This window comes from Cloeon dipterum, chromosome 3 (assembly GCF_949628265.1).
Source record: "Cloeon dipterum chromosome 3, ieCloDipt1.1, whole genome shotgun sequence".
Lineage (NCBI taxonomy): Eukaryota > Metazoa > Arthropoda > Insecta > Ephemeroptera > Baetidae > Cloeon > Cloeon dipterum.
Window position 1 is genome coordinate 26,655,533 of NC_088788.1, and position 20,219 is coordinate 26,675,751.

At 41.1% G+C, this 20,219-nt stretch overlaps 1 protein-coding gene across 4 annotated transcripts in view; it reads left to right on the forward strand.

The window, feature by feature from the left end:
- Nucleotides 1-13,530: 13,530 nt before the first annotated feature.
- LOC135938754 (broad-complex core protein isoforms 1/2/3/4/5-like) overlaps nucleotides 13,531-20,219 on the forward strand; it is a 29,089-nt gene continuing 22,400 nt past the window's right edge. The window contains exon 1 of one of the 4 annotated variants that reach the window (XM_065482665.1): nucleotides 13,531-14,064. The gene's annotated coding sequence lies outside the window, so the exon portion shown is untranslated. The remainder of the gene's footprint in view (nucleotides 14,065-20,219) is intronic. The other 3 variants (XM_065482666.1, XM_065482664.1, XR_010574691.1) reach the window with 3 other exon arrangements.

Below are 20,219 nucleotides of genomic sequence, written 5' to 3' on the forward strand. Positions count from 1 at the left end.
AAAACGCACGCTCGCAATTCCGATTGCAGATAAACAAATGCCGCGTGAAAAATGATTAATTAATTAGATTAATGCGCGCTGAACAAAGAACCAGAATGTGTTTTTTGCATGCAAATTAATGGATGGTTTAACTGTGGATGCGTGTGGGATTATTCGTTTTTGGAAATAAAAATAATCACACTCGCCAATATCAAGGACATTATGTACATCCAGCTGAGCGTATAATTTCAGCACTCTTTCCTCATTATTCGATTATTTACCGAGCTAAATATTTACGCTCTGTCTTTTCTCTTTCCACCGCTGGATGAATTTTGATGTAAAAGCACACAAGCGTATTGGTAAGTGCAGAGAAATCAAATAAAACGAAAGCATATATTAGGATTACGCCAAAAATATTTGTTTCCTATATTGATTGCAATTAATTCTCCAGATTTGAAACTTATAAAATTAGAATTTAGATTTGATATTTAATTATATCCCTTGTTAAATTATAGAATTCCCTTTACATTGTGAAGATATTTTCAAGACTTTCAAGCATTTATTTATTTTAAAACATATTTTTTCTCACAGTACAAATATTCACAAGATTAGCACTGCTCGATCAATTTCAATTAGGTACTTGCCCCGTTTCGGAACAATTGAATGAATTCCTTAATAATAATAATTTTTCAAATTTACTTCTCCATTTCAATGAAACTTCATCTACTCATTTGAAAATTAAATACTAAAACTGCTCATCTGAAAAGCTGCATTTTTCTCTTCGTTTATGGAAACTTTTTATGCGGCGTAATTGGACGTGCTCACTCATGTCAGGAGTTGAAACTCTGCGCCAACGGTCAAAAGCAGCAATCTCTGGATTTTACGTCCTTGTAAACGAAAATACAAAAACTCACCAGTTCGCAAAATAAAACGACGCATTCATTATATAGAGAATTCCACTGAATTCCACGTTCCGCGGCATCAAAACGCTATTACAGATTAATTTGCCACTGCTTGTGCACTCACGGTGGCTTCAATTTATATTACACACGCGCGTATAATGTATCAAGGAGGAGTCTGTGATGTGTTTCATTGTTAAACATCGGTTGCATCGCAAACAAAGTGAGTAAGTACAACAGTGCGGTCGCAGCCGACCGACATAATAATATGCAGCGCGGCAATATAACACGCGGCGGTGGCATTAATTCTCTCGCTTGTACACCCGCCGCTGCCGCCGCCAACAAACGAGCTGCAGAGAAAAGTGTCACTCCAACGAGCACACCATATTATACATATTATATACCTACACATTATTCCGTCCGCCGATGCAGGCACACTCTCGATCATAGATCATTACCTAAATATTTAGGCTTGCCCTCTTTAATCAGCGCCAAATGGATGAAGACCTAACAAGCGAAAATTGATTTAGAGCAGCACAGAACATTTATTTTGACTACAAGCTGTAAAATTTGTTTTTACGAATATGCAATTCAAGACTGTCAAAAGACTTCTTTTTAGGTGAAATTTTTTTCTTGATCACTTTTCTGTCTACCGTATTTATGCGGTTATGTTAGCGAGCTCAAAAAAAATTATCAATCGGCGGCGCACAACCTTTAATGCGAGTTTCGTGTTGCGATGGTCCAGACGCGCGAGTTTTCCGAGATCGCATGCAGACGGCCGAAATATATAAACGCGTTTCCCGGCTGAGAGAAAGAAGGAGACACTGATTACAGGGTTCGAAACCACGCATGCCTAATTGTAATTGCACGAATTCTGCGAGTGTTTCTGACGGCGGCGAGCAGACGTGGAGAGACGCGTCTTGCTTGTATGCATGCATATTATATATTGTGGAAGTTTTAATTTAACGAGATACAATGCTACTTTGGAACAAGTTCCCTCTAGCTAAAAGTTGGAAAAGACTGCGCTGCCGTGTGTGTACATTCAAATTTAATTTGCCGCGGAGATGAGAGCTTGTTGCAGCGCGCGCCAGAATTATCCAACACTTGATTGCATCTTGTAGGACAAATTGGGTATTAGTTTGCCCGCAGATTATTCAAATTTCTCCCAGTTTGGTGACCCTGATCGCTTCAAATTGCTTGCAAATAATATTACAAAATATCAAGCTCAATTTATAGAAGGTTTAATTAATTTAAAATCTCCAAATTAAGTGCAATAATTTGGATCTTGGCATCCAAACTAATCTGTCTGGTGGTGCAAACGTAATTCCTGTCAATTTTAATGTTTTTTTCTGCTTATCTCCAATTTTGATATGCACGCAATTGTAGTGATGAATTTGAAGCCCTCTTCGGCATGCAGATATCATTGATTTATAATAAAATTATTTGTTTTAGAACCTCTGCTCAGCACATCTCGTGGTCAGCACTGAGGTCTTTCATTGAAACGCTAGAGATTTGTCCCAGCCGCTGAAAAGGTGCGTATACCATCAAGTGGCGAGTCGGCTCTGGTGCGCATCCCAGCCAGTTGAGCTTTTTTAGAATTTCTAGTCACTTGACTAGACCACCTTGTAGGAAGGACTTTTCAAAAACTTCGTATAGATTTTTGATCAATTCAATTTTAGGGCTGCCGCGCCGCACGTCGCGCCGATTTTCTTTATAAACAAAAAAATTACGCCATCACAATTTTTTCGCAGAACTCTAATTACTTATTGAATATTAATTAGGTTTTATTTTAAAGGAAAAATAAAAATTAGAAAAAATATTTTTTTTTCGAATATTTTCAATTTAAATCATTTATTGATTATTAAAAAAAATTGACGTATGGCCTTAATTCAAGGTGAGACGAAATATTAAAAAGGACATCTTCGCAAGTTGTTTTCCGAACCACGCCGCTGTATCTATGTTAGAACTGAAGTTATTGCTGATTTTGTAGTTTACAATGTTTCGAAAAGTGCTAAAAAGTAGAAACTTAAACATCAGTTCCCCGGAAGTATAACACATTTTGTCTGTAAATTTGGCATTGAAAACCTCTCGTTTAACCGTGCAACAAATGCAAAGTTCAAAATGGTGCTATACAAATCTTTCCGACGCGTCAATTTAACCTAAATTTAAAACGTATTTTCCCTGTTTTCCTTTTTTATAATTTACTCAGCAATGAGACAATTATGTTTAATCATCTGTGATTTATGATTTATTATCCACTGAAGGAAATTTTGAGATAGATTTTGCTTCGATTTGAGGTCTGAAGGGCCGCACTATGCAGTACTAGAATGTGCGTTCCCTTGGCCGCTCTTTATGATAAAAAAACACACACAGGGTGGAGCAATTTTGCCATGTCTTAGTTTTAATTCTAAATTCTAAACTCTTTGATTTCCAACATTAATTTTGGAACTTTGTGTCAATTGAGAGGAACATCTAAATGTGTCTTCAAAACAGAGTAGAAATTAATGAATGTAAAATGTATATGCAAAAGGCAATAGCTCAATTTTACTGGTCAATGGATAACAACTGTGTAATACATATTGTACTATTTTCAAATTAGAGGTAAACCAATATTCTTTAGTGAAGGTCAGGCAGCTCAAGCGAATTTAACATGAATTCAGTTGCAATAGCAGAGATAATAATTTGGATAAGCGCGCTTTGTGGAAGAAGTGCTCATTAGCCGCTTGTGCGCTCTTACTCCGCTGTAACAAGAGCATTATTTTGCCCAAATTACCGCACAAGAGCGCGGGCTATAGAACCGCTTTCAACGAACAGTGTACACATACATACACTCTGTACATCATAATAAATTTGTGTGGCGGTGGGAAAATTTAGCAGATGAGAGCTTTTCACCAGAAAATAAACTTCTTAATTTTGCGGCGTGAACCCACCACAAACGCACTCGCTTCTCGGCTAATTGCGAGCTAATTATGCACACATTCGTGTTACTTGCTTTCAGAACTCCTCGACTAATAGAATGAAGAACGAGCTCACGAGTTGGTATATAGCTTGATTGAAAATTTAAGCTTATCTTTCCAATGGAGATAATTTAAGTTCTATTGCTGTCTGAAATTCAGCTCGTTCGGCGCCATATCGTCCTTGCGGGAAATTATCTCTAAATAATTATTTCACTTGTTGCAGGTCTAGTAATCACAAGTGCAATGTCACCTCACCCTTCTTATCGTTGATCATTTTTCACGTTACATTACGACTGCATTGAACAGAGCCCAATCATATACAAGATTAGCGAAACAATCGATCATGCTGAGTTGAAAACTCAAATAAATGCATTGCTGGCAAATGGGAACTTTTTGCAAGATGAATAAAATGTTTTTGCAATAAAAAATAGCTTTGTCCAGTTTAACAGTCGATTAAGATGTATTTTACAATAGCTATTACATTTATTGCATGAAATGTTAAAAGTCCAGACAATTCAGAGGGAGGAAAATCGGCCAGTGCTTTTTTCTTATCATTCATAGACTTTTATATTTTGAGGATATCAAAATATGCATGGTTAAGTTCAAAACAATTTTAATGATATCTTCGTATACTTAATTATCCTCTAATCCTGAAGGAGATAAACCTTATTCTATACAGATTACTTATCAATATATCACTCTGAAAAGTTTCATTGGGATTTTCGGCTACTAATTTGAAATAAACGAATAAAATTTCCCTACTTCAAAATTGGCAAAAAATAAATGTGACAGCCAGTGTGTATTTTAACCTACTTAATGAATTCCGGACAGACGACAACATCAATTTCATGCCAAGATGTCGCTAACGCAGCGAAAAAATACTGCTTTTATGATGTGCGCCTTTTGCGGTTTTACTTTTATCTGTTGCAACTGAGACGAGAGAAGCGAGAAGATTAAAATTTTACTGCACAAAGAGCGAAGCAGAATGTGTATAGAGGCGGAGGAAAAGATGAGTGAGGGTGAGTTTTGCCACAAGCTCAAGAAGAGTTGGTTGACTCTCGTTTTCCAAACAAAATACATATTCTCAGCGCCGCTTGTTCGTTTGCGTCATGCATATTTTGCAGCTAGCACGTCTTCGATTGCATTATTGCCGCCAGGCATTGTGTTGTTGTTTCCTGCACTGCGTTGATGACTCCAGCTCACTCAGTTCAGAGACGAAATTTATGCTATACGCAGTGAATTGCTTAATTTGTAATTTACAGTCAATGCTCTTTCTAAATTGATGGATTTAAATTGTTGATCATTTTGGAACTCTTCTGTCTCTTCAATAATCCATTTTCAAATTAAGTTGAAAATACAGTTAGGGTGACAACACAGTGTATTTCACTTTTGAAATTTATTTATACTCTACTGGTTATAACTAAAACTATGCTTAAGAAAAAAACTCGTTGGAGGAAACAAGCCCGCAATGTGTTGGATGTGGTTTATTATCACCTCACACTTATAGAATGCTGCAATTGCTATTTTAAAAACATGCTATGAATTCTATCAAGATTAAGGCTAGCTTATCGCCGAATTAAATTATTATTGATTCAAACGAAGCCGTCGTGAGACTTTTTTCTAAATTTGCAGTTAAGTTTAGCATAAATATGGCACAAAGAATATAGCCTAGTCTTAACGGTTCATTGCAGCAAACAATAGGCCGCACTGTAATAGAACGATGACGCGCACCGTAATAGCAAGAAAGCTGTTGGTGGGCTTCGAGAATGTAAGCCGTGTAGTGTACACTTGCCTAAAATACATGTCGGCTGCCCTAGATAAAACGTAATGAGAGACGCGAGCTTTTTGTTTTTCTCCGTATGACACCGTGCCGCGAATGTGAAATTGCGTCTCGAGCAATTCCACTTCCACTACTAGTCTCTATGCTAAAAAAGCAGCTCGTCGGCGAATTCAAGCGTACTCAGCTCAACTAGGGGCGAACGACCTGCGCAGCGATTGCATCACCGAAGGGATGGGATTTGTGGCTAATATCCTTTTAAATATGTTAAGTGCTCAATTTTTTTTTCACTAAAAATCGAGGCAAAGGAAAAGATGCTCAACAAAGGAATTTGAGGTCTTAACTGTTAATTTCCATTTATTTGAATAATTTTATGAGGCATATTCACATGATGAGAGCAGTAATTCCTGCAATCTAACTATATTAGTTTGGATTTTACTTTTGAAGAACATATGGTTCTGCGCATTTCCTTTTACCTATAGAAAACAAACATCCATCTATTTCCCCAGGATTGATTTTGATTGAATCCTTGAGCCCTCCAGAATCTCCCCTTCTCAAATGTTTTAATGGCACCTTTAAAGGTTCATATCTAAGATTAAGAAGAAAATGCCAACGCAGCTGCTAGCAATCGCTTCTCAAAGTTGAGGTCTAGGCGTGAATTAGTCTCGGGTTGAATGCTATTACAACAAGGGGCGGATGCGTGGAGCAAAAGACAAACAGGCGGAGGAAAAAGTCACGCCAAATGTGCATGTTTGTTTTGTCTGACAATGAGAGCCTAGAAGTCTGCACGTAGAAGGACACACACGCTGCTTTTCAGCTGAAGAGCACCAGAATTTTCCCTTTTACTACTTCTCGTGCTGCCTCTCTGCCAACTAAATATTTTATAATTCTTCTCACTTGCGTCTTTCCTTCATGAACAAACACACTCAATGCGCATATGTGTGAATTTTAAATTCCGTGAAGGCGAGTGTGTTTCATCAGTGAAATGAGCTGAGCACTTCTATTTATAGAAACCTGCTGCTAACTAATTTGCAAAATTCCCCCTACAAAGTTAATAACGAGGCGAGCCTTTTGCGGGACCCATAACTGGTAGTCAGTTAAAAAGAAAGAATTTTGATCGAATTTAGAGCGAATGACGTTTTGCACATCAAGGAGACGATAGAGAAAAGAAATTTTGAAATTATAAATATTTACTCATTGTTGCATTATTAAATTCACCGTTTCAATAATTTTTTGGACAACATCAGGCAGATATGATGACATTTTGCCCCTGGTTTCTCTTTTAATTTAAATAAATTTCTACGTATAATTTTTCATAATGGGGTTGTAACATCTAGAAAGCTAAAAAAAATCTTCTCCATTTTCATAGGACAAACAGAAAATTTTACTTTCCTTCGACAAGCTCTTTTAAATTTCGCCTTGACATAATATTTGCGAATTTTTTGCTATGCTACGACGGCGGCCTTCGCTGCTCTAACGAAAATAAATGTGCATACGGTGGACCCATCTTTTTCACATTGCACAGCGTAGCTAATATTTGCTCATTGTGCGCAAACATAGACGTTTCTCTCTCATTCTCTCACTTAGACCGTGCCGTGTATTTTTTTTATCCCTTTTGCAAAGCGCAGTGAGAGTGAGAAGCAGCCATAGAGCGTGATGGAAAAGCGCACGAAAGCGGAGACGCGCATAGAATTCCCGTGTGCTCGTCTTCTGCATGCACACCAACACTCAAGTCAGCTCCTATGAACAATCCGCGACTCCCAGACACGCAGACAGGCTCTCGCAGAAATGTGTGAAATATATAATCGTAAACAACTGTGCATGCAAGTGAGCAGCTCTCGTGTTTTGCACAACTAATGCTTAGACGATTTAAATTTGCTGCACTGAGTGTAATTGAAATACTTTGTATTCTGGGTCAATGAGAGCCCGCAAGCTCACGAATGTAAAAATATATTTAAATTTTATTCAATAATAAGAAATTAGAGATTTAATATCTTTTAGTTGTGACTATCCTCTTGAGAACTTTACAAAAGAGTTTGCTTCCTCTATACTTAATTCAAAATTCAAACAAACGTTAACACCCATTTTTCAGGCAGTCTCCACACAAAATATCACAAATGATCAAAAATAACTCTATGAACATGTGTGATCCCAGGAAATTCATTCAGAGCCCAGAGCGCCAAGCCAAACCGCAATGTAAAATTATTAAAGCAATATATAATTGAAAAAAAATTTAAACCACTTTATCTACCGCCAAATATAAAACTAGGAAATATATAACTTTTTAGCAAGAAAGAATGATATTAAGCTTGTTGAAAATGATTTTTTAAATTTATCTCCTCTCTAAATATGCATTTCATGATCAAGACAACGGCCCTTTATGCAAATAAATTTTCGATATTAACAAAAATAATTACCCAAATTTAATATTTTGTGCCTAGAGGGAAACGAGAAATTTTGTGAAACTAATCACTACGAGTTAAAAACTTTGCCGATCTGAATCACACATTTTTTACTTGTTCACTGCACTCTTTTTTGAAAGCTAAGTAGTCCACCTATTGAGTAGAAAAAAGAAAACGAAAAGGAGGAAAAACCTTATATAACGATTACCTTTTCTATGTTTTCTTTTCACTAACAATCACTCTATAAATCAGGAAAAGGGGACATTCGAAGCACAAAGAGATAAAATTGCGCGTCCGCTGACAATGAAACTTCCTTCTGAAAAACACTCACAAAATGTGAGGGTATGACTTATCGCAATGTTATCGTGGCTGTTAAACAATATCACCGTCGACGAAACTCTACTATACACGTAGAAAATACAAGTACACACTATCGTGAAACTCTGACGTGGATTTTAAAGCGCCACCTAACTATCGCCCTGATTATATTTGGCCTGTTTTCAAACTATGACCATACTTTTGTAATATAATTTTTTATATTACACCTTATTCATTAAATTCTTTGCAAAAATGGATTTTCTAGCACTATACAGCGGAATAGCAACTGAAAATTATGACAACCTCGGTTGCATCTGCCTTCATTGGCATAATCTACCAACAATTAAATCAAAAACCATCCAAAATTTTATTTCACGCCAGCTTTCCAAACTCAATTACAGCCAATTAGATTAGTCTAATATGTTTATTGTTGATGGACATTTCCTTTGACCCCAGCAGAGACGATAGATTCGTTCGCCTTGGATTTTGCAAGGAATGGCGCTTGTATTATTATTGTTTGTCTGATGGCGAGATGACAGCAGGCGAGTTTGACGGGTGAAAACTGATACAAATTCGATGCGACTGCCATTTGATTGCTCATTCCATTCATTTTCAGTCTTACGCAATCGCGGCCGACCCCTTCTTTTGCACCCACGAACTGTGGACTATCTATTCACAATTAAAGAGGACTGCTTCCGGTCCCGATACACATAAATTACATCCAACCTTTCACCTAAAAAAGCGTTGGTGGAAAAGAGTGCTGGTTTGATAAAGTATTCGACCCACTTTATAATCGTCCCACCTTATAAGGTTTTTTGTTTTGTTGAAATTCACCACGTCTTAAATTTCTGAGTCACCAAAAAACGTAATAAATAAATTTTGGATATAAAACTTTAAATAAAATGCAGCTTCCTCTGTTGTTTTGTTATTTTTTGTCTTTTTAAATTTTATGATTCGATGTATTCCAAAATCACGCCTAAATTTGAATTAATTGAGTACAAAAAGCTGTTTAATTTTCTGATAAAATCTAAAATAAAATAACCCAGGATTTTCCTGCTCGTAATGAAAATTAAAATCTGGCTTAATTAATTTTATATTATTTATTTATTACTACGTTTTATTTCAAACGTGTTACTTCATAAACTTCTATCTCACTCAGATATTTTGATCAATGGCATATATAAGAAGGGCGAAACTCTTGGTAAACTAGTTAGTGCCTTTTGAAAGAATCACGAATTACTGACTTTGATGGGCTAGCAGAACTTCAATTAAAATCAAAAAGTTGGAAAAACACGATGTCAAATCAACGCATTCCTTGCAATCACGGTTTTTGCTTCTGTAGGAGGTCAGATTATTAACTCTCGCCGGTTCTCTACACAAAATTTATTGGCTAAGCCGAAAAAGAGCCCATTTTGCATATCTCGTGCGCTCGTTCCTGACATGAAAATTGCCGGTTGCAAATATAAGCAGGTCTGAGATTGCGAGTCTGACGGCGAACTGGGGACGGATGGGCGCACCTGCGAAGGCAAACGTCCTTAGAGGGCAGCTAGACAGTCGAGCAGACTGAGTCAGTGTGTGCGTTCGCAAGTCAGGTGATGTCTGGCGATTTTTATATGTGTACACATTATTCGCGCCAGCAGCAGAGCGTGCACCTGCCAATAATTCAGAGCAAAAAAGCAACCTTTTTGGCGTTGCCGCGCGTCCCTGAGCCACGCCAAGCACTAACACAACATCTTTTCAATTAGGCCGCGGCTGCGAAACGCGAAAACGCGCGGCTCGCCTCACGGAACTCGACGGCTTTTCGGCCGTCGCAGTTTTGCCGACTTCCAGGCGAAATTTTTTTACTAGCGTATTTGGCTGCGACGTCGTGCCTGGCGTGCCACGACGACGGCTATTTTTTAGTCTTGCCCCTCCTTAGGCCCCTCATCTTTTGCCAGCGTAACAAGAGAATAAGTGCCCGCCCCTCCCGAACTATCATTTCGCAACACTTGCACATAAACAAAGCGCGTACGTATACACATACACTGCCGTGCAGCAATGACTCCAGCAGACAGATTCAATGCCGGCGAAAAAAGACGAATCTGTTACCACGCAAAAAGCTCTCAGCGGCCGCCGCACACAAAACAATAGGCCGGTACCTGGAGTCACGCAAAAAGCGGACACTCGTTGGAATTTTTCGCTATTTTGCCTTGGTTTCAGCACAAATTTCGATTTAAAACGTTCACCTCTGCTCAAGGTAATTGGGTTTTCCCCGCGAGAAGAGGCAGTAAAGTAGCTTCTGACGGACTCGCCTCCTGCATACCACTCATAATAATAAACGGATTGAACCTACCTTAACCGAGATAAGTCCGTGACCTTTGTTCATCGAATAAAAACGTAGTTCTAAGAACTACTGCATTTTGATTTTTTTTATTTATTTGATACCAGATCTGAAATAATCTTCGTGCATCGAGTCGATGCGTGATTTCCACATGAAACTGTAAGTGCCACCGGCAGAATCAGGACCAGCGCAAGCAAAGAGAAAAAAAAGGATGTAAATTCGGGTAATCAACGGCTGGAGCAGCTGCCTCTCGGGGTGTTTGTGCGAATTAATTAGGAGCGCACCATAAGGAGGAGGTGCAGCTGCGGCGGCAGTCCATCCATGATCTGCCATATTCTTTTTGCGGGTATGAGAGTCAGGGCCATAAGCGACGGGCACGAGGGGAAGAAGCTGGCCGAGTGAGAGAGGCAGGCAGCTCTCTTTCGCCGGCCGCGACGCAGCAGCAGCGGCCTAACAAGTAAGAGAGATGAAAAAAGAGCTTTGGTCCCGCGCGCGACCTTCAACTGCGCGCTGGCCAAAACAGGTCGGGCGAGTCTAGAAGAGAGTTGCCTAAGTACTTGAGGTGGCGGTAGGGGGCAAACACATTGCAATATGAGCACCAATAAAAATTGTGTACAGGATGCGCCACACTGCCGAGACCAACGCCGACATATTTGCCAACGCACTGGAATTGCAATAACTGCCTGCAGTAAGTAGAAAGGTGCATTTTTTTCACTTTTACTTCTCGTTGGTTATTTTGTGCTTACTGAATATGAGAATCAACGAGGAGGGAAAGTATACCTAATACCAGTAAGTTTTACATTAATTTAAGAACTTAAAATTGGGATATTTATTTATCAATTCAATCACTTAACATTTTTACTACGTTTTGTTCCGATTAATTTAAAGAAGAGGTAAACTGAATAATTTGTATGTACGTTGGAATTTTTTTAATTTCGAACATTTGCATAAAATACGTTAGTGTTTGCTCTAAATTTTCACAGTTGAAAGCGGAGCGCCTCGAACTTTGGCCCAGCCTGTATTAGCTGCAATGATGGCAGTGGCTGCGGCTGGAAAAAAAATCACAAGAAATAATATATCGAGTTGGGTGGAGGCTCCGGCTCTCGCATCTCCATATTGCATTCCACGCATGCAACACAAAAAGCGCATATTGCGGATTGGGCAATCCTCAGGTTTCGCTTTGCATTAGCCGGAGTGCTGGCCGACGAGCAGAATAATAAAAAAATCACATCGGCGCGCGAAGAGCCGGTTTTCGAAAAGCAGGGTGTGTAGGCCGGTGTGTCTTTCTGGCTGGAAAAGAGTTCTCTAGAGCCGAGAGAGTGGATGTGTGTATATGTGCAACGCCAAAATGCAGCTCTCGTCGTTAGAGCCGAAGGTCCTTGCTGAAAAATAATTCACCCGAGAGACTTCTCTCTTTCTCTCTGCTCATATTGGCTAAGGCGAGTTATTTTAGGGATTAGCATATCGAAGGTCATGCGAGCAGCTCTGCTGTGCATGTACAGCGCGCTCCAGCACTCGGCTAAATAATGTACATGCTCATTACTATTATTTTTACTGGCTGCATTCGGAAGAGATAAAATTCGAGAGTACCGAAGGTCTCTGTGCGACAATTGGTCATGCTCCTATTAGGTGTACTCGAAAGATAATGAAGCAATATCGCACCATGATAGATGGGGTTTTTCGGTGCAAAAATGCGCGTAGGCTCCGATGCAACTCGGTTGCCACGCCGATAAAAATGATACAATGTGAACAGCAGCACGATCGACTTGTTTACTGCAAATTGCACATGTCGAGAGGTAATATATATGCCGTATCAGATTTTTACTTTTCTAACCAATTTCAACCCTGAAGATGATAAACTGAAATAAATTTTTTATTTTGTGAGAAACAGTAGATTCCGCTAAAAATCATAAATGTAAACTAGCCACTGCGAGCTCTTATCATATTTACTTGGCAACGAGTAAATTGAAAGCTGTCATTCAATGATTAAATTGTATAAGACTTTCTACGATCTACAAAGTTAATAGAAATCGATAGCGGTACTGTCAAATTGTGCTTCTAATTTTGCCGCATGTCTTTAAATTTAATGAGTCTTATCGCAAATCAAGATTTTAGCTCTGGTTGTTGACGGTCCTTCAATCAATATGTCAAAGCTGATCGAGTAAGATGTAGGTTAACATATTTTCCTTCCGTTTTAAGATCTATGACTTTTTTATCAAAACAACGTGTAAATTTCACTTTCAATCAAAATGCTGATGGTAATTTCAGGTGGGTTTTTAATCGCAACCCGTGTGCGTGCCCACGTGGACGCATTTCGAGGGGGTTGATGCCGGCCGCACAATAGGCCCCGTGAGTAGGCCGTCTCCCCGAGGGGCGATCTGGCGCCGCCGCCGTTGCGATCGATCGCTCGCCGCCGCCGACACACGGGAGCACTCCACGGGTTGTTATTATTATTATGATTCTATCCTAGTCCTAACCTAGGATAACATAAACCCGAGGCCGCGAGTGTTTTGCACCGAGCGAGCGAGTCGGCTGGTGCCGCGTTCGGGAAGCGGCGGCGGCGGCGGCGTTCGCAGGAGGGAAGGGCAAAGACGGCCAGACGTTATTACAGACTGGTTATGTTTGAAGGTCTTTGCAGTGTGAGTGTGTGGATGACGCGAAGTTTTTTTAGCGAACCTTGGGGCGGCTAAGTGATATCAGGAGGGGGCTATATTGTAGGCTAACTAGTGGGGACTGGCGGTGGCGGCGGCGGCGACCGGGAGGGAGCGCGGACCGCGGCGCGGAGTGGGAGGCAAAGAGAGTGTGTGTAAAAAACGTAAAAAAGGTTCAGTGAGTGAACATGCGATAGATATTCTCTCTCTCTCTCTCGCGCGCGCTCTCTCTCTCTCTCTACACTTGCAAAGTTGATTTTTAGCGGCCGACCAATTTCCAGCCCCGCCACCGAGCGCCTGCTGCCTCCTCTCTCGGCAATAACCCGACTGCTAGCTTCTTTTGCAGCGAAATATATGGCAATGCCGGCAATGCAAAGAAACCTAAAAGTTGTGTGAGTCGTAATCTAGTTGCGGGGAAATTGTTCTCGGCGCGGCTGGCTGGCAGGCAGGCGACATTTTTGTCATTCGCCTGCCCGCTTCTAGATCGTAGTTGTTTCTTTCTCATCCGCAAGCTGAGCGAAATCAACAAGTGCGGCCCCCCGTGCTCCGCCGCCCTTTTTTCATTATTCGTCCGCCCGCTCAGCCGGCGAGTCTTGCCTCGCTTGTACTATGGACTAGTCGGGCCTCGAGACGTCCGCCGCTACACACAAGCTCGCGAACGCCAAGCACTGCCACCGGCCGACCACGACTGTGCGACTTCTCCGAGCCGCCCTTTCACGCGCCAGGGTGAATTTCCTCAGCTGCACCCCATCCCCTTACAGGTATGCTTCTTTTCTCGATTTTCCGCGCCGACTCGACTGTTTGCCCGCCACCGGAAACTGCACTTGTTCGAATTGTGGTTAACTCAGACAGACGGCACGTAGACGGCGGCTGCGTTTCGCGAGTGCGTCTCTCTCTCTCTAAAAAAACAATTACCCAGCTTACTTTCTACTGCGAACCGCTCCATTTTCGCAAGGCTGCTTGCAAAATCGATCACGAAAACACGTGCACACTGTATTCTTTTCAACTTTGCAACTTCAAAACAAAGATTTCGTTTAAAATTTAGAACCGACAGACCATTGCTTCAAAGGAAAAATTATTTTGTTTTGATATTCAACCTCCATTTCAATACAAATAATAGTATTGTAGACTTAACCATCCGGTGACGTGAGTGTCAAAATTCAACAAGGAAAATTAGACAGCTTAAAACGAACGCTCGCGTTTCCTCCTAGCTCTATGCGGGTCTGGAATGTTCGATCCGAGAATTTTTACAGAAAAAACATTAGAAGTGCTCTTCTCGTATGTTTCCTTCGTCCGCTTCCGCTTTGGAGAAAAGCGAGTTCAAGTCTCGGTTTTGCGACGCACACGAGGCCACCGGCTGGGCGCACAGAGACAGTCCGGAGGCGCCGCGACGTAACAAGCGGTCCACTGGGGAAGGTCACGGATTTGAAAAAGAGCTTGCTTTTAAATATATGGCGTGATATTCGTTCTCTCTCGGTCCGTCGGCGCCGGCACACACGCTCTCGCACACCTTAATCGCAGCAGCAGCAGCATTCACCCTGACGTGGTGTGGATGCGAGGGCCAACAGGTGGCTGCGTGCATTGTCGGCCCAAATTCCCATAGTCCGCCGGCGTGGCGGCACGTCTTCTTCTCGCGCGGTCAACTGCCACCCTCTTCTCTGCTTCACTTTTCGCATTGGACTCGAAGTTTGCAGTTCACCAACCACTCTACAGACGATGGAAAGTATGCAACTGGCAGGCCTAGCTGCCGCTACCGGTTGTATATTTTCAGGTTGTCGATTTGGATTTTGCGTGCGTGAACACAAATGCTGCCATTTTCTTTCAGACGCATTTAAAAAGGAGGACAAATCGTTTTTTGAAGGCGTTTGTAGTGGATTTTAGCGATTGATTGTTGGGCTGGGCCGATTGTCGTTTTACTTGAAAACGTTCTTTGATGACTGCGCGAAAAACGTTGACATTTTCCAGAAAAATGGGAATATTCGTGTTTTTGCTTTCCTCGAAAGAAAGGTAAATAAATAAAATTAAAGTTTATGTGTCTGCCTTACAAGCGATAGTTTTGAAATGTCATCAACGTATACCAGATAAACTTCATTCCCCTCATCAGGTAACTACAGCAATACAAACTCTCTCTTTTTCATTCTATAAAAAATCTAGCGCTTTGAATGTTGCAATTGGTAAAATTGTGCGCAGTAGTTTATTAGAATTGTGATGAATGCAACCAATTCTCTAATGAAAATTCCCTATTTAAATTATTACTAAGCGTTTGTTTCTTTCAATTTTGTTCTGATTAACATATTTAGAATCTACTGACAATGATCAGCAATCTTATCAAAACACCGCGCTTTCACATGATGGGAAAATAAACGTCTTTCACTAAAAAAAGCATTCAGTTAGATGTGCCATGATATTCCCTTTCAGATGCGCTTCATTCCAAATCGAAAAAAGTGCATACTGCATTCCGCCTGCAGCTTTTGTAAGTATGCAACGCGCTGGGCAGAAAGTGCAGCAAATTGCATCTGTGTATCGATGCAAATGGGCTGGGTCTTTTGCACAAGCGAACACAGAGTTGACACGGGCTCATTTGTACCTGCACACGCGCCCGCGGAGGAGGAAGCAGATGAGAAATGCACTGCATTAAGCAGATGAGAGTGTCTATACGCTTGCTCGAAGAGAGAGAGAGAGAGAGAGAGAGAGAGAGAGAGAGAGAGAGAGAGAGAGAGAGAGAGAGAGATGCTTTTTAAACAAGAGGGGTACAGTATTTATATTCGCTGGTGCTGTATTGATTTTTAGCAACTGTTTACCTAAATGGAAAAGGTCTCTTTTCCTCCCCTCGCGTTTCGAATATAAGAGCCGAGCAGAGAGCGGGCCTAGTTTTTTTTACTTTACCATCTCTCGTTCTCTCTCTCTCTCTCTCTCTCTCTCTCTCTCTATCTCTCTCTCTCTCTCTCTTCACTCGCAGCAAACTCGGCGGGAAAGAAGCGGGGAATAATAATAAAGGGTTGTGTGTGTGCAGAGTGGATGTCGGCGGCGGAATTAAGCAGGCGGCGGGGGCCAAAAAAGCGAAAAAAGGGGTTGCAGCCACGGCAGCAGGGGGAGCTGTCTCTGCTAGGCAAAAAGTTCCAGCCAAGGAGGCTGCGTGAGCGGGGCGCGTTGGAAAATATCTAATTAGTGGGAAAAGAGAGGGGTGCGCGGGATAGATTTTCACCCTTGCTTTTTATTCGCGGCGGCAGCGCCTGCTCGGGCTCATTTTTGCGACTAGGCAACCCGCGGCACAGCCTCCGCACCTATATAAATATGTATCCGCGAGAGAGAAAGAGAGATAGAGAGAGCACCGGGGATGCCAACTTTATTACGAGGAAACGAACTGCTGCTGCTGCTGGGGCACGGCACTACTATTATGTGTGTGTATAATAATCATGGCCGACGACCGGGTTCGCTCGCTCTTATTCTCTCGGCTCTGCTCGATAAAAGCGGCACACGGAATTTTAAATTTCATCGCGCACGCGTTTTTCTCTCCCTCATTCATTTGCATCGGCGCGCGGATCTATAATTTTATATCTTTCTGTGATACTGCTCTCGCAGGGGAGGTTCGCCTAACTACCGATTTTGTTACAGCTTCTAGCTCCCAGCTCGGGGCTCGCGCTGCGAAATGTTCGCTTTCTCTGCTCCATTCCGGGCGCCAGGGGTGGATTTTACATTGTTTCGCCCGCTTTTAATTTGTGCTGCACTCAGAGAAAGGGGGCCAAGTTTCCTCTTTAAGCTAGGATTTAGAAACCGGATTGCTTTCAAAATGCATTACATCACCTTATCATTGGCTGTAAATCCTGGAAAATTGCACACAGTAAGTGTGAAATTCAATAAAAAGGAACCTCAATTTTTCCAGGAAAAATTTAACTTGAACATTTATTGAATTCATACACCGAGAGTAAATTTAAAGACCCCAGGTGATCACAATTGTCTCAATTTAAAAAATAATTATTTGATATAATTCTTTGATCTTAGACAGATTATTAATTTGAATAAACAGAGGTGCTTCGGAACAGTTGAATTCCAACTATTATTTTTGGTAAACATTTTGAAAATCGTGCAGATTTTACTCTTTCGGTTTAAATGGATAAAAGCTGTTTTAGTTAAATTACAGTTCATCTATCTGTACATCATTTCCACTGTAATCATCATACTCTACTGAGTGCATCAGCCTTTATTCAAACAAATTAAGAACATTTCAATTGAATGCCACAAATTAAATAAAAAAGAAAACAAGGAAATACACATGGTATCCAACTCCGTGTTCTTTTCCGTCAAAAGCCTTTTTTCGATATCTTAATCAAAATATTCAAGAGAAAATGGTTTCAGTAAAGAACCGAGTTTAGCCGACCAGCGAGCTCTCTGTCAAGTAACAATTGTGACGAGTTGACGACCCTCTAGAATTTGATTATGTACCAATGGAGTTTCCTTTAATCAAAAAACTTTATTCTCTCTCGTGAGATTCACGAGCAAGAGGAAATTGATTTCGAAATGAGAGCTAGGCGAGCGCACGGTGACTTTTCTCTACAAAACGCGCGCACTCGTCGATTTTGTTCTCTCCTCTCTCTCTGCAGCGCTGCTCGGTTGCCTAGCTATATGCAAAAATCTATACATGGTAAATAATACTGGATGTGTGTGCGTGTTTTTAAAAGTTCTGTGCGCGCAGCATCCGCGAAGCGCGGGTAGCCTACCCTCGCGGCGGGGGCAGCATTTTAATTTGGTTACATCATCATCCCCGCGCGCGCGTTCGCTCAGCAAGCCAGCGCTGCAATATTAAAACCTAGAGCTTTTGAATGCTTTCATTAATTACTTCAATTATTCATTTAAAATTGTGTGCTGCTGTGTACGTGAAATTTTATTCGCGTTTGTGTGTGCAGCGCGCGTTCGGCGAGCAGCACGCGGACTGGGGATGAAATTATCCCCGCGCAAACACTCGCGGATAATGCAAAAATGTGCCAGATTACGCCGGACGGCCACCGATGCGAGGGGATAAAAATTTTATTTGCCAATTTAAACGGCTAATTATCATGAAATCAGATTATTGCTCCGCTTGGTCCGCGCTCTACAATGATTAATATAATGCATTACCAGCGAGATCACTGAAACTCGCTCAACAAACGAGTTTGTTCCCCACCAAAGCCTGTGAAATTGCTGTCAAAGCGTGGTAGATGGACAAAAATAGCCTTCGAAATCTGGAAATTTCCTTTGAAACACGAATGAGATCGATCAAGTGTTTAATTCATGACAGTTGGAGTAGTACTTATTCAATTCGATTAATTGGGCAGCTTTAAATTTGAAAATTATTAGTTGCGTGATTTCTGGAAAAAACACATTAGAAATAAGGTTCATAGGTTGAAAAACAATGATTTTATGTTTGCGCTAAAACATTTTTTATTTTGTGCGTTGATGCAGAGCTTGCTAGGTCAGCCATTGACCATTTTTACTTCGCAGTTTGATTTTGTTATATGTATATTATATGTTGAGTGAATTTAAAAAATGAATTTTTCTCTTTGTAACGAATAATGCCACATAGCAATTGAGACCAATTTTGTTTATTTAATTTTTCAATTTTATAAAATCGACCCACAGACCACGAAGCCATTTTTGTTTTATTGTCATTGATTTTATCGGCAACAAACATAGGAAATAAATCCATAAATCGTCATGCGGGTTAACTCCTCTACAAAGATTTAAATTGCCATCATGTGCAGCTAGCTAATTCTCATTTACACCCTATTGAGGTTCGGGGATTAGTATGGCAGGCCAATCAGGATTACTCGCCAACTATTTGCAATTCGCCTGTCGAAAAAAATGGCATCCGTATTTGGCCAGCGTGCTAAAAGAAGCAGGCGATTGGTTATCGATTGGCAAGACGTGAATTCGCAAAAACCACGCGCTGGAAATGAATCCGAGTGTGCGACGAGCACACAGCAATCGAAGGGGGATTATTGTGCTCTGGACCTCGTGTCGGTGGAATTAGCACGGCGGCGGCCATAATCAAACTATGTGCAGCGGCAGATCATCATAAAACAATCATCGACATGGTCTATGAAGAAGCAAACCATAAATTACAGCATTACACGCCACACAATCGGCCCGCAACGTGTTATTGAATATACAAATTACTTGATGCCTCAGTTGGCTCGGCTATTCAAATTAACCTCAAAGTTGCGTGATGTGGAAATAGTCGTCTGGTGCAGCCGCGATCGACATGTTTTATTGATAGGCGCCGTCAATATCCGAAAATAATTGAATTGTGAAATTGCCAAACGAGAGCTCTCTTCTCAGCGTGCAAAAGTATTCAGCACGGATCAATTTCGCGAGCATCGATTTTATTTCTGTTCTGCTCGCGGCCAATGGCTGCGAATCGTCTCACATGTTTTGACACGCAAGCGGGCATCTGTATCTTATCTATGAGGCGTTCTAGCCTTAGTGAGCGTAAGTAATTATTGTCGATAAAAGTACCGAGAGGGAGATAAATTGTAATCAGCGCGGCAAAGCTTAAATTTTGTTGGTGCTCTCCTCCGCTGCCACTTTTTACTTGCGTGTTCGCTTATCTTGGTTCGACTGCGGTGGCACAGCGCTGCCTATTGGGGCTATCGCAAAGAATTTGAAATTTTAATGTAAGAATTTAAATCCGTTTCAGTTCCAATGTGTGCTCGGGCTTTCCGGCGATTAGGTATGCACTTTGGACTTGTGCAATTAGAGCAGTCGAATCCCCCCAACGACCTCTGCAACAAAATTTAATCTAGCACGGTTTGCGCCTCTATTATCGGTTCAAAGTCTACTTGAATCATGAATTTTAAGCAATTCTGTATTTCTGATGAGCACACACGGCTAAAACATTTTAAAGTGAACATTATATTGGTTTGGGCTCAGCTCATTTATC